The following is a 12,808-nucleotide window of genomic DNA, read 5'->3' on the forward strand; positions in this document are numbered from 1 at the left end:
TGGCCAGGCTGGTCTCGCACTCCTGACCTCATGATCCGCCCACCTCGGCCTCCCAAAATGTTCATATTACAAGCATGAGCCACCGAGTCCAGCCAATGTCTATTTTTTAAAAAAAATACTTGGTTCACCTGTTTCGTTCACTCATATGTTAGTGCCTCATAATTCAGGATCTAATTTGGTGTGTGGCTAGACTAACAACTTTCTTCTTGGACTGCCATGAGCACCTGTAAAACCTATCTCACACTCGTGGGAGCATGCCAATGCTATTTACTATTGGCAATCAGCAGGAAACTCAAGTACAACACAGGACAGTCACAGCAAGGAGGAACACAGAATCATTAACTACAGCAAACGTGCCTATAGCCTTAGCCACAGCAACGTATAACATGGTAAATCTAACCTTATGTAGGGCTTACTTCTGCCAACCTGATTTTAGAAAACATAGCGTAATACTTCTTCTCTGGCCATGCTGCATTATATACCTGACTTATCTAGATGGGCCTTCTCCCCTAGTCATTCACATTCAACAACCTTTTCCAGAAACTTATCTCATAGGCAATGGTGGGCTGAGTACACAACAAATTTAGTTAACCCAGGTGCTGACTGCAAGGTGTGTAAATCAAGTTTTTTTGACTATAACATTTTCTGCTCCTGTTAACAGAACCTCAAACTTCTGGAACTTCAGGAAGCCACATGAACTTCCCTTCAGTGGAACACAGAGAATGCAGGCAGCAGAGGGAGCCTGGTGTTCCTGTAAAGGAATCAAATGGCTTCCCCTATCACAATCTTCTCCTCATCCAACCCTGAAGAATATTTCCTGCACTTGGAATTGGTGTAAAATTCCAGTAGAATTTTATTCATTAGTGAAACCCTCTTCCCCAAGTACTTGCCGCCACCAAACCACACTAGCTGTGACTCTCCAATGTCACAAATAAGCTTTCTAAATAGTTTTTTATGGTACTAACTTCCCTAGGATCACTAATTTTGAAGGCAGTATGAACAGCGTATATGTGGAACAGCACACCGCAATTAAAAGTTTCACAGATAGCCATGTTGAAGGAATCACCAACATAAATTAGATAAAGAGTGCAAGTACTGAAACACTTGGCTGAATCTCACTGTACTAAAGTACCATGGGGCAATGGTGTGAGATAACTGCATAGCCCTAGGTCAGGTATTGGCTGCTGGAGCGGGTGGAGGGCACAGGGGCTGTGTGCTTGATAAAATTATCTTGCTGCATGTACGTAGATAACACCAAGTTTTAACAAATAGCTGGGGCCATGTACCAAAGGGGATATAAATGCCACTCTATTGACTAAACGGATTGGTCAAATAAAAATTCTCTCCTTTTTTAATCTATTGTGCTGGCTGCCCAAGTGGGCAGACTGGCTGAGAACTGGCTTTAAAATCCTATTTTGTAGTTTTATAGCGTTCTGGGTCTTGAGGACGCTTCATCTCTGGCTCCCAACTCACACTCTGTGAAATAGCATACAATTTACCTTGTAGAACAACATGGGGCCAAGGCATGGACTGTTATATAAGTGGGCTAATACCTTAACATGGTGCCGTGTATCTTGTTTCCTGTATTCAGAGAAGGGTAAGACCATTAGCTCAAAGTCCGTTGGAACCAAAATCAAATGTTTACACATCCAATTGCTTTAAATATGACCCGCCCAATAAGCACATTTAGCCATTTAGAACCCACCCACATTGCACCCTCTGTAAAACTAGACACAACATCTGCTAGCCATAGATAGGACTTACTCCAGGGTTGGAAAAAAGCCCCAAGCCTCCGATGCCCATGGGATCTCTCTGACCCAGATACTCCACACCTGGCTGCTGAGTAACATCCCATAGACACGTTAAGTTTCCTGTCTGGTTCTTCTCTCCCTTGGAAGTTGCCTTGCACTCTTCTTCTTCTGGGTGGTAGCCTCTTGCTGCTGCCTCTGGAAAGTCTCCTGCTGTGAGGGAAGTTCCCCTTTCCTGAAACTTTTCAAAGGGCTGCTCAAATAAAGCACGTTGTGTGCTACTGCCATCTCGTGGTCATGACTTTTTCCTTGCTCAGCGCTGACGTCCAGAAAATCACCACACATACTTAATAGCAAAATTTGTCAGAAGCCAAAATAGTGGAGAAACAAAGGTTGGATCTTGTTGAGATATTTCTCCATGGCCTTTCTACATTTACTGTAACTGTTTTTGTCTCGAATTATAGTTTGAAGAATATTTGTATGTCAACATTTGAATGGCTGTTTCTCATTTATCCTGTGTGATTTGGGGCAGCGGGCAAGGGGAACTAATGCAAACATGAACCAAAACAAACTCTGACCCAGGAATCTCATATATTCTGCCAACATCTATGAAACTATGGTATGCCAGTTTGTGAACTTGCAAGTAGAGTACAATCTCAAACTCTTCATGTTTCTTGACAGCTTTGGTAATGAGGATGAAACATTCCGTTCTTGAAAGTGATAAAACAAGGGTACTCCACTGGCCTGCTTAGTGGATAGGAGAATACTCCTTGAGATTGGAGAGCAAATGCTTTTTCCCAACTGGATTGGCACTAAGTGGAGTAAGGGCCCTTGCCCCCTCACTCTCCTACCTATTATTGAAGCTGAGGGGCAGGATGCAGAATTAAAACAAGCTGCTTGAATCATGGTTTGGTTGTTGTTCACTCTCCTCTGGAGAGGAGGAGTGAAGGAGAAAGAAGGGTGGGAGAAAGAAGGAATAGCATCATGCTGTTGAGTCAGTGACTTGCCAAACCCGAATAAATGCCGTCAGCAGTGAAGATACAGAGTTTTCAGTGGAACAAAACCATACGAAGTTTGTTTGGTTGAACCATGCTGCTGGCCACTGGAAACCAAAGGCAAACATGCCTTGCTTACTAGTAGAGACAGAGTCTTCTCTGTCTCTCGCTCTCTGCATTTTCTAACTACTGGTGCTCTTCCTTTTCTCACTTCAGCTGCTGTAAGAAGAAAGATGTTTAGTGGAGAGCCTGAAGTCTCTCTGTCCTCAAGATAGACTAAAAGGCATATGCATGGTAGGGTACTTCAGGAAAGGGAAGGGCTCACATGTTCACAGAGCTGTTAGATATAAGCTCCCAATACACTATCTTACCTGAGTTTCCGGGAGTGGGAGTGTAGGGGGAAGGGATGCTAGATATGGGGTAGACGAAAGCACCAAGGCTATGGAGCAGAGCTGCCGGGGAAATTAAGGGACAGAATGTAAGAATCCCTGAGCCCTTACAGCTCTGCACAAATAGAGGTACAGGGGAGAGGATTTAGCATACAGTCTGGGGAAAAGAGCAAGAGGGATTACAAAAAAGGTTTATAGTTCTTGTCCACCCCCCTCCCCCCGTCTTCACCTCATCACAAAACTCCCCTGCAATCCCTATATTCTGGCCAGGACATAGGGAAATCTCCCAACAGCTCTTGCTGTAACCCCTGAAATGCCTGTGGTGAACTCTAGGTCTGAGTTCTTTTGAGGGAAAAATGTCCACCAAAGCAATTGTTGGGGTTTGTGCATGGTTCACAGTGGGGTATAGAAGCCCGTGTCACTTTGTGTGGGGGTGACTTTGGGACAGTTCGTTAAATTGTTCTTGTTGCTTCTACATATAAATGGCAGGATATGATGGGTCACATGCTTGTAATTTTTCATTCTACAGATTTTAGATGAAGTCCTCCCCGTTTTAGAGAGAAAGACATAGAGAGAAGTGTTCATAGAACAAATTGCTCTGGTATTAGTCAACAGTGGTTGGCTCAGAATTTAGCATTAGTTCAACATTAGTTCTAATGTTCAACTTTTTTTTTAATATTATACTTTAAGTTTTGGGGTACATATGCAGATCTTGCAGGATCGTTACATAGGTTTACACATGCCATGGTGGTTTGCTGCCTCCATAATCCCATCACTTACATTAGGTATTTCTCCTAATGTTATCTCTTCCCAATATCCACATCCCCTGCTATCCCTCTCCTAGCCCCTAATCCTCTACAGACCCCAGTGTGTGATGTTCCCCTCCCTGTGTCCATGTGTTCACATTGTTCAACACCCATGTACAAGTGAGAACATACGGTATTTGGTTTTCTATTCTTGTGTCATTTTGTGGAAAATGATGTTTTCCACGTTCTTCCATGTCCCTACAAAGGGCATTAACTCACCCTTTTTTATGACTACATAGTATTCCATGGTGTATATGTGCCATATTTCCTTTATCCATTCTATCATAGATGAGTATTTGGGTTGGTTCCAAGTCTTTACAACTGTAAACAGTGCCTCAATGAACATACTTGTACATGTGTTTTTATAATAGAATGATTTATAATCCTTTGGGTATATACCCAGTAATGGGATTGCTGTGTCAAATGGTATTGCTATTTGTAGATCCTTGAGGACTCACCACACCGTTTTCCACAATGGTTGAACTAACTGACACTCTCACCAACTGTGTAATAGCATTCCTATTTCTCCACATCCTCTCCAGGATCTGTTATTTTCAGATTTTTTAATGATCGCCATTCTAACTGGCATGAGAGGGTATCTCAATGCGGTTTTGATTTGCATTTCTCTAATGACCAGTGATGATGAGCATTTTATCATATGTTTGTTGGTCACATAGATGTCTTCTTTTGAAAAGTGGCTGTTCATATCTTTTGCCCATTTATTGATGGGGTTGTTTTTTTCTTGTAAATTCAAGTTCTTTGTAGATTCTGGATATCAGCCCTTTGTCAGATGGGTAGCTTGCAAAAATTTTTTTCCCATTCTGTTGGTTATCGTTTCAATCTAATGATTGTTTATTTTGCTGTGCAGAAGCTCTTAAGTTTAGTTAGATCTCATTTGTCTATTTTGGCTTTTATTGCCATTGCTCTTGGTGTTTTAGTCATGAAGTATTTGCCTATGCCTATGTCCTGAATGGTACTGCCTAGGTTTTCTTCCAGAGTTTTTATGGTGTTAGGCCTTAAGTTCAAATCTTTAATCAATCTGGAGTTAACTTTTTTATCAGGTGTAAAGAAGGGATCCAATTTCAGCTTTCTGTACATGGCTAGCCAGTTTTCCCAACACCATTTATTAAACAGGGAATCCTTTTCCTATTACTTGTTTTTGTCATGTTTGTCAAAGATTAGATGGTTGTAGATGTGTGTCACTACTTCTGAGCCTTCTGTTCTGTTCCACTGGTCTATATTTCTGTTTTGGTACCAGTACCATGCTGTTTTGATTACTGTAGCCTTGTAGTATAGTTTGAAGTCAGGTAGCGTGATGCCTCCAGCTTTGTTCTTTTCACTTAGGATTATCTTGTCCATGTGAACACTTTTGGTTCCATATAAAGTTTAAGGTGTTTTCTTCCCATTCTGTGAAGAAGGCCAATGGTATCTTGATGGGGATACCATTGAAACTATAAATTACTTTGAGCAGAATTGCCATCTTTACCATATTGAGACTTCCTAACCATAAGCATGAAATGTTTTTCCTTCTGTTTATGCCCTCTCTTATCTGTGGTTTGTAATTCTCCCTGAAGAAGTCTTTTATGTCATTTTTTAGTTGTATTCCTAGGTATTTTATTTTCTTTGTAGCAATTGTGAATGGGAGTTTACTCATGATTTGGCTCTCTGTTTGTCTGTTACTGGTGTATAAGAGTGCTTGTGATTTTTGCAAACTGATTTTGTATCCTGAGACTTTGTTGAAGTTGCTTATCATCTTACGAAGATTTTGGGCTGAGACAGTGGGGCCTTCTAAATATACAATCATGTCATCTGCAAATAGAGACAATTTGATTTCCTCTTTTTTAAAAAAAATAAATGTTTTATTGCACTTTAGTTTCTGGGGTACATGTGCAGAACATTCAGGATTGTGGATAGGTACATACATGGCAATGATTTGCTGCCTCCAACCGCATCACCTGTATCTGGCATTTCTCCCCATGTTATCCCTCCCCAACTCCATACCCCCCGCTGTCCCTCCCCAAATCCCCCCCAACAGACTCCAGTGTGTGATGCTCCCCTTCCTGTGTCCATGTGTTCTCATTGTTCAACACCCACTATGAGTGAGAACATGTGGTGTTTGATTTTCTGTTCTTGTGCCAGTTTGCTGAGAATGATGGTTTCCAGATTCATCCATGTCCCTACAAGGAACACAAACTCATTGTTTTTTATCGCTGCATAGTATTCCCTGGTGTATATGTGCCACATTTTCCTTGTCCAGTCTATCATCGATGGGCATTTGGGTTGGTTCCAGGTCTTAGCTCAAAGCTCATTGGAATCAAAATCAAATGTTTACACATCCAATTGCTTTAAATATGGCCCCTGCTAAGCACATTTTTAGCCATTTAAAAACCACCAGCATTGCACCCTCTGTAAAACTAGATACAATATGTGCTATCCCTAGATAGAACATACTCTGGGGCTGGACAAAAAAGCCCCATGCCTCTGATGCCCATGGGAGCTCTCTGACCCAGATACTCCACACCTGGCTGCTGAGTAACATACCATTGACACGTAAGTCTCCTGTCCAGTTCTTCTCTCCCTTGAAAGTTCTCTTGCACTCTTCCTCTCCTGGGTGGTAGCCTCTTGCTGCTGCCTCTGGAAGGTCTCCTGCTGCGAGGGAAGTTCCCCTCTCCTGAAACCTTTCAGAGGGCTGCCCAAATAAAGTACGTTGTATGCTACTGCCATCTCGTGGTCATGACAGTTTCTTTGCTCGGCCCTGACATCCAGAAAATCACCATACACACTTCATGGCAAAATTTGTCAGAAGCCTTGTTCTTTTTGCTTTGAATTGTTTTGGTTATACACGCTCTTTTTTGCTTCCATATGAAATTTAAAGTAGTTTTTTCCTAATTCTGTGAAGAAAGTCACATCAAGCTGATGGAGACAGCGTTGAATCTATAAATTACTTTAGGCAGTATTGCCATTTTAACAATATTGATTCTTCCTATCCGTGAGCATGGATTGTTTTTCCATTTGTGTGTGTCCTCTCTTATATCCTTGAGCAGTGGTTTGTAGTTGTCCTTGAAGAAGTCCTTCACATCACTTGTAAGTTTCATTCCTAGGTATTTTATTCTCTTTGTAGAAATGGTGAATAGGAGTTCACTCATTATTTGGCTGCTTGTCTATTATTGGTGTATAGTAGTGTTTGTGAGTTTTGCACATTGATTTTGTATCCTGGGACTTTGCTGAAGTTGCTTATCAGCTTGTGGAGATTTGGGGCTGAGACAGTGGAGTTTTCTAAATATACAATTGTGTCATCTGCAAACAGAGTCAATTTGACTTCCTCTCTTCCTATTTGAATATGTTTTATTTCTTTCTCTTGCCTGATTGCCCTGGCCAGAACTTCCAATACTATGTTGAATAGGAGTGGTGAGAGAGGGCATCCTTGTGTTGTATTGGTTTTCTAAGGGAATGCTTCCAGCTTTTGCCCATTCTGTATGATATTGCTGTGGGTTTGTCATAACAGCTCTTATTATTTTGAGATACGGTCCATCAATACCTAGTTTATTCAGAGTTTTTAGCATGAAGTGGTGTTGAATTGTATCGAAGGCCCTTTCTGTATCTATTGAGATAGATAATCATGTGATTTTTGTCATTGGCTCTGTTTATTTGATGGATTACATTTGTTGATTTGCGTACGTTGAACTAGGCTTGAATCCCAGGGATGAAGCCAACTTGATCGTGGCAGATAAGCTTTTTGATGTGCTGCTGCATTTGGTTTGCCAGTATTTTTTTGAGGATTCTTTCATCAATGTTCATCAGGGATATTGGCTTGAAATTTTCTTTTTGTTGTTGTTGTGACTCTGCCAAGTTTTGGTATCATGATGATGCTGGCCTCATAAAATGAGTTAGGGAGGGGTCCCCTTTTTTCTATTGCTTGGAATAGTTTCAGAAGGAATGGTACCAGCTCCTCTTTGTACCTGTGGTAGAATTCGGCTGTGAATCCATCTTGTCCTGTGCTTTTTTTGATTGGTAAGTTATTAATCACTGCCTCAATTTTAGAATTGCTATTGGTCTATTCAGTGATTCAACTTTTTCCTGGTTTAGTCTTGGGAGGGTGTATGTGTCCAGGAATTTATTCATTTCTTTTAGATTTTCTAATTTATTTGTGTAGAGGTGTTTATAGTATTCTCTGATGGTAGTTTGTGTTTCTGCAAGATCAGTGGTGATATCCTCTTTATCACTTTTTATTGTGTCTATTTGATTCTTCTCTTTTCTTCTTTATTAGGCTGGCTAGCATTCTATCTATTTTATTAATCTTTTCAAAAAACCAGCTCCTACATTAACTGATTTTTTGAAGGGCTTTTTGCATCTCTATCTCCTTCAGTTCTGCTTTGATCTTATTATTTCTTGTCTTCTGCTAGCTTTTGAATTTGTTTGCTCTTGCTTCTCTAGTTCTTTTAATTTTGATGTTAGGTTGTTGGTTTTAGATCTTTCCCACTTTCTTCTGTGGGTATTTAGTGGTATAAATTTTCCTCTTAACGCTGCTTTCCCTGTGTCCCAGAGATTCTAGTAGATTGTGTCTTTGTTCTAATTGGTTTCAAAGAGCTTATTTATCTCTGCCTTAATTTTGTTATTAACCCAGTAGGCATTCAGAAGCAGGCTGTTCAGCTTCTATGTATTTGTGCAGTTTTGAGTGAGTTTCTTAATCCTGAGTTCTAATTTGATTGCATTGTGGTCCAGAAGACTGTTATAATTTTCATCCTTTTGCATTTGCTGAGGAGTGTTTTATTTCTAATTATGTGGTCAATTTTACAATAAGTGCAATGTGGTGCTGAGAAGTAACTATATTTTGTTGATTTGGTGTAGAGAGTTCTGTAGATGTCTGTTAGGTTCACTTGGTCCAGAGCTGAGTTCAAGTCCTGAATATCCTTGATAATTTTCTGTCTCATTGATCTGTATAATATTGACAGTGGGGTGTTAAAGTCTCCCACTATTAAAACTGTGTGAAAGTCTAAGTCTCTTGTACGTCTGTAATAACTTGCTTTATGAATCTGGGTGCTCCTGTATTGGGTGCATATATATTTAGGATAGTTAGCTCTTCCTGTTGCATTGATCACTTTACCATTATGTGATGTCCTTCTTTGTCTTTTTTGATCTTTGTTGGTTTAATTTGCTTGGAAAATATAACTGTAACCCTTTATTTTGAGCCTATGTTTGTCTTTGCACATGAGATGGGTCTCCTGAATACAGCACCTCAATGAGTCTTGACTCTTTATTCAATTTGCCAGTCTGTGTCTTTTAATTGTGGCATTTAGCCCATTTATATTTAAGGTTAATACTGTTATATGTGAATTTAATCCTGTCATTATGATGCTAGCTGGTTATTTTGCCTGATAGTTGATGCAGTTTCTTTATCGTGTCAACGGTCTTTACAATTTGGTATGTTTTTTGCAGTGGCTGCTATTAGCTTTTTCTTTCCACATTTAGTGCTTCCTTCAGGAACTCTTGTAAGGCAGGTCTGGTGGTGCCAAAATCTCTCATAATTTGCTTGTCTGTAAAAAAAAAATTATTTCTCCTTTGCTTACAAAGCTAGTTTGGCTTGATATGAAGTTCTGAGTTGAAAATTCTCTTCTTTAAGAACGTTGAATATTGGCCCCCAGTCTCTTCTGGCTGTAGGGTTTCTGAAGATAAATCCACTATTAATCTGATGGGCTTCCCTTTGTGGGTAACCTGACCTTTCTCTCTGGCTTCCCTTAACGTTTTCTCCTTCATTTCAACTCTGGTGAATCTGACAATTATGTGTCTTGTGGTAGCTATTCTCTGGGAGTATCTTTGTGGTGTTCTGTATATTTCCAGAATTTGAATGTTGGCCTGTCATGCTAGGTTAAGGAAGCTCTCCTAGATAATATGTTAAAGAACATTTTCCAACTTGGTTCCATTCTCACCATCATTTTTGGTACACAAAGCTGGAGGCATCATGCTGCCTAACTTCAAACTACACTACAAGGCTACTGTAAACAAAACAGCATGGTACTGGTAACAAAACGGCATGGTACTGGTACCAAAACAGATATATAGACCAATGGAACAAAACAGAGGTCTCAGAAATAATGTCACACATCTACAACCATCTGATCTTTGACAAACTTGACAACATCAAGCAATGGGGAAAGGATTCCCTATTTAATAAATGGTGTTGGGAAAACTGGCTAGCCATATACAGAAAACTGAAACTGGATCCCTTCCTTATTCCTTACACAAAAATTAACTCAATATGGATTAAAGACTTAAACATAAGACCCAAAGCCATAAAAACTATAGAAGAAAACCTAGGCAGTGCCATTCAGGACATAGGCATTGGCAAATACTTCATGACTAAAACAACAAAAGCAATGGCAACAAAGGCAAAATTGACAAATGGGACCTAATTAAACTAAAGAGCTTCTGCACAGCAAAAGAAACTATCATCAGAATGAACAGGCAACCTACCGAATGGGAGAAAAGTTTTACAATCTATCCATTTGACAAAGGGCTAATATCCAGAATCTACAAGGAACATAAACAAATTTACAAGAAAAAAGCAAACAACCCCATGAAAATGTGGGTGAAGTATATAAATAAACACTTCTCAAAAAAGACATTTGTTCAGCCAGCAAACACATAAAAAAAGATTGTCATCATTAGTCATTAGAGAAATATAAATAAAAAACCACAATGAGGCCGGGCGCGGTGGCTCACGCCTGTAATCCCAGCACTTAGGGAGGCCGAGGCGGGTGGATCACGAGGTCAAGAGATCGAGACCATCCTGGTCAACATGGTGAAACCCCGTCTCTACTAAAAATACAAAAAATTAGCTGGGCATAGTGGCGCGTGCCTGTAATCCCAGCTACTCGGGAGGCTGAGGCAGGAGAATTGCCTGAACCCAGGAGGCGGAGGTTGCGGTGAGCCGAGATCGCGCCATTGCACTCCAGCCTGGGTAACAAGAGCGAAACTCCTTCTCAAAAAAAAAAAAAAAAAAAAAAAAAAAAAAAAAAAAAAACCACAATGAGATGCTATCTCATATCAGTTAGAATGGTAATCATTAAAAAGTCAGGAAACAACAGATGCTGGAGAGGATGTGGAGAAATAGGACCACTTTTACACTGTTGGTGGGAGTGTAAATTAGTTCAACCATTGTGGAAGACAGTGCAGTGATTCCTCAAGGATCTAGAACCAGAAATTCCATTTGACCCAGCAATCCCATTACTGGGTATAAACCCAAAGGATAATAAATTATTCTACTATAAAGTCTATGCAGCCATCTAAAAGGATAAGCTCGAAGATGGCTGATTACTAGCAGCTCAGGCTCGTAGTTCCCACTGAAAGCACAGAGAACGAGAGGACGCCACACTTTCAGACAAATATTTGTTGCTCACAGACCAAGAGATTCCCAGCGGAGGAGCCCCACAGGTTGCCAGGGCAACTCTTGTGGCCAGCGCAGCGGTTTTGCTGGCACCTTAGTGCAGCAGTTCTTGGTGCAGAGTCTGGAGATTCCTGGGCAGAAAAGCACCATCAATCTTAACACCGCTGTTTTGGCCGGCGCAGTGGATTGCTCAGATTTTGGTGCTGGGAATCAACAAGTTGGACGTCTGCTCAGAGACCTAGTCAGAAAGTCGGTAATTATAAAGACGACAGACGGACAAATATATAATGAAGGGAAGAAAGCAGCGTAAAAAAGTAGAGAATACTCAAAATCAGAATGCCTCTACCTCTACAGGGGATTGCAATTCCTTATCAGTAACAGAACAAGGCTTAATGGAGAATGAGTGTGTTCCAATAACAGAAGCAGGTTTCAAAAGGTGGGTTATAAGAAATTTCTGTGAATTAAAAGAACTTGTTCTAACCCAATGCAAAGAAACTAAGAGCCTTGAAAAAAGATTTGACAAAATGTTAATGAGAATGGACAATTTAGAGAGGAATATAAGTGAATTGATGGAGCTGAAAAACACAACACGAGAACTTCGTGAAGTATGCACAAGTTTAAACAGTCGAATTGATCAAGCAGAAGAAAGGATATCAGAAGTCGAGGACCAGCTCAGTGAAATGAAATGAGAAGACGAGATTGGAGAAAAAAGGATAAAAAGGAATAAGCAAAGTCTCCAGGAAATATGGGACTATGTGAAAAGACCTAATTTACGTTTGATAGGTGTACCTGAATGTGATGAGTCCAGATAGGCCAAGGGCTTAAATAGACATTTGTCAAATTAAAATATCTCATGAAACTCAAAATATGTACACGTGTTATTTGCTCGCAAAAATTAAAAAAAATTAAAGAAAAAAAGAAAAGTAAATCAAAAGACATAGAAAAAGCCAACACAGATTAAAAAAAATGCTCAAGACTGATCATAGAGAAAATGTAAATCAAAACCACAGTAACATGTTAACTAATGCCTGTTAAAATGATTATTAAAAAAAAGTTAAAGATAAGTGTTGGCGAGGGTGTGGAGATAAAGACACTCTTGTGCCTTTTGGTGAAAATGTAAATTAATACAACCATTTAGGAAAACAGTATGGAGGTTACTCAGAAAATGAAAAACAGAATTACCATATGTTCCCGCCACTGAGTATATAATTAAAAGGATTTAATATGTCTGCTTCTGAATATATATCAAAAGTTGCATATGTCCACTTGTGGGTATATATCCAATGGAATTGAAACCAGAATGCTAAAAATATATATGCACTTCTATGTTCTTTGCAGCATTATTTGCAATAGCTAAGATACTAAGCTAAGATACAAGATACAATAGCTAAGATAGGTTCATCTTCTCATGATGAACCTAGGTGTTCATCATGAGAAGAATGGATAAAAAATGTGGCATATAAATGCAGTGGAATAGTATTCAACC

The sequence above is a fragment of the Aotus nancymaae genome, unplaced genomic scaffold, assembly GCF_030222135.1.
Source record: "Aotus nancymaae isolate 86718 unplaced genomic scaffold, 86718_ANA_hifiasm-v0.15.2.pri h1tg000058l, whole genome shotgun sequence".
In the NCBI taxonomy this organism is placed as follows: domain Eukaryota; kingdom Metazoa; phylum Chordata; class Mammalia; order Primates; family Aotidae; genus Aotus; species Aotus nancymaae.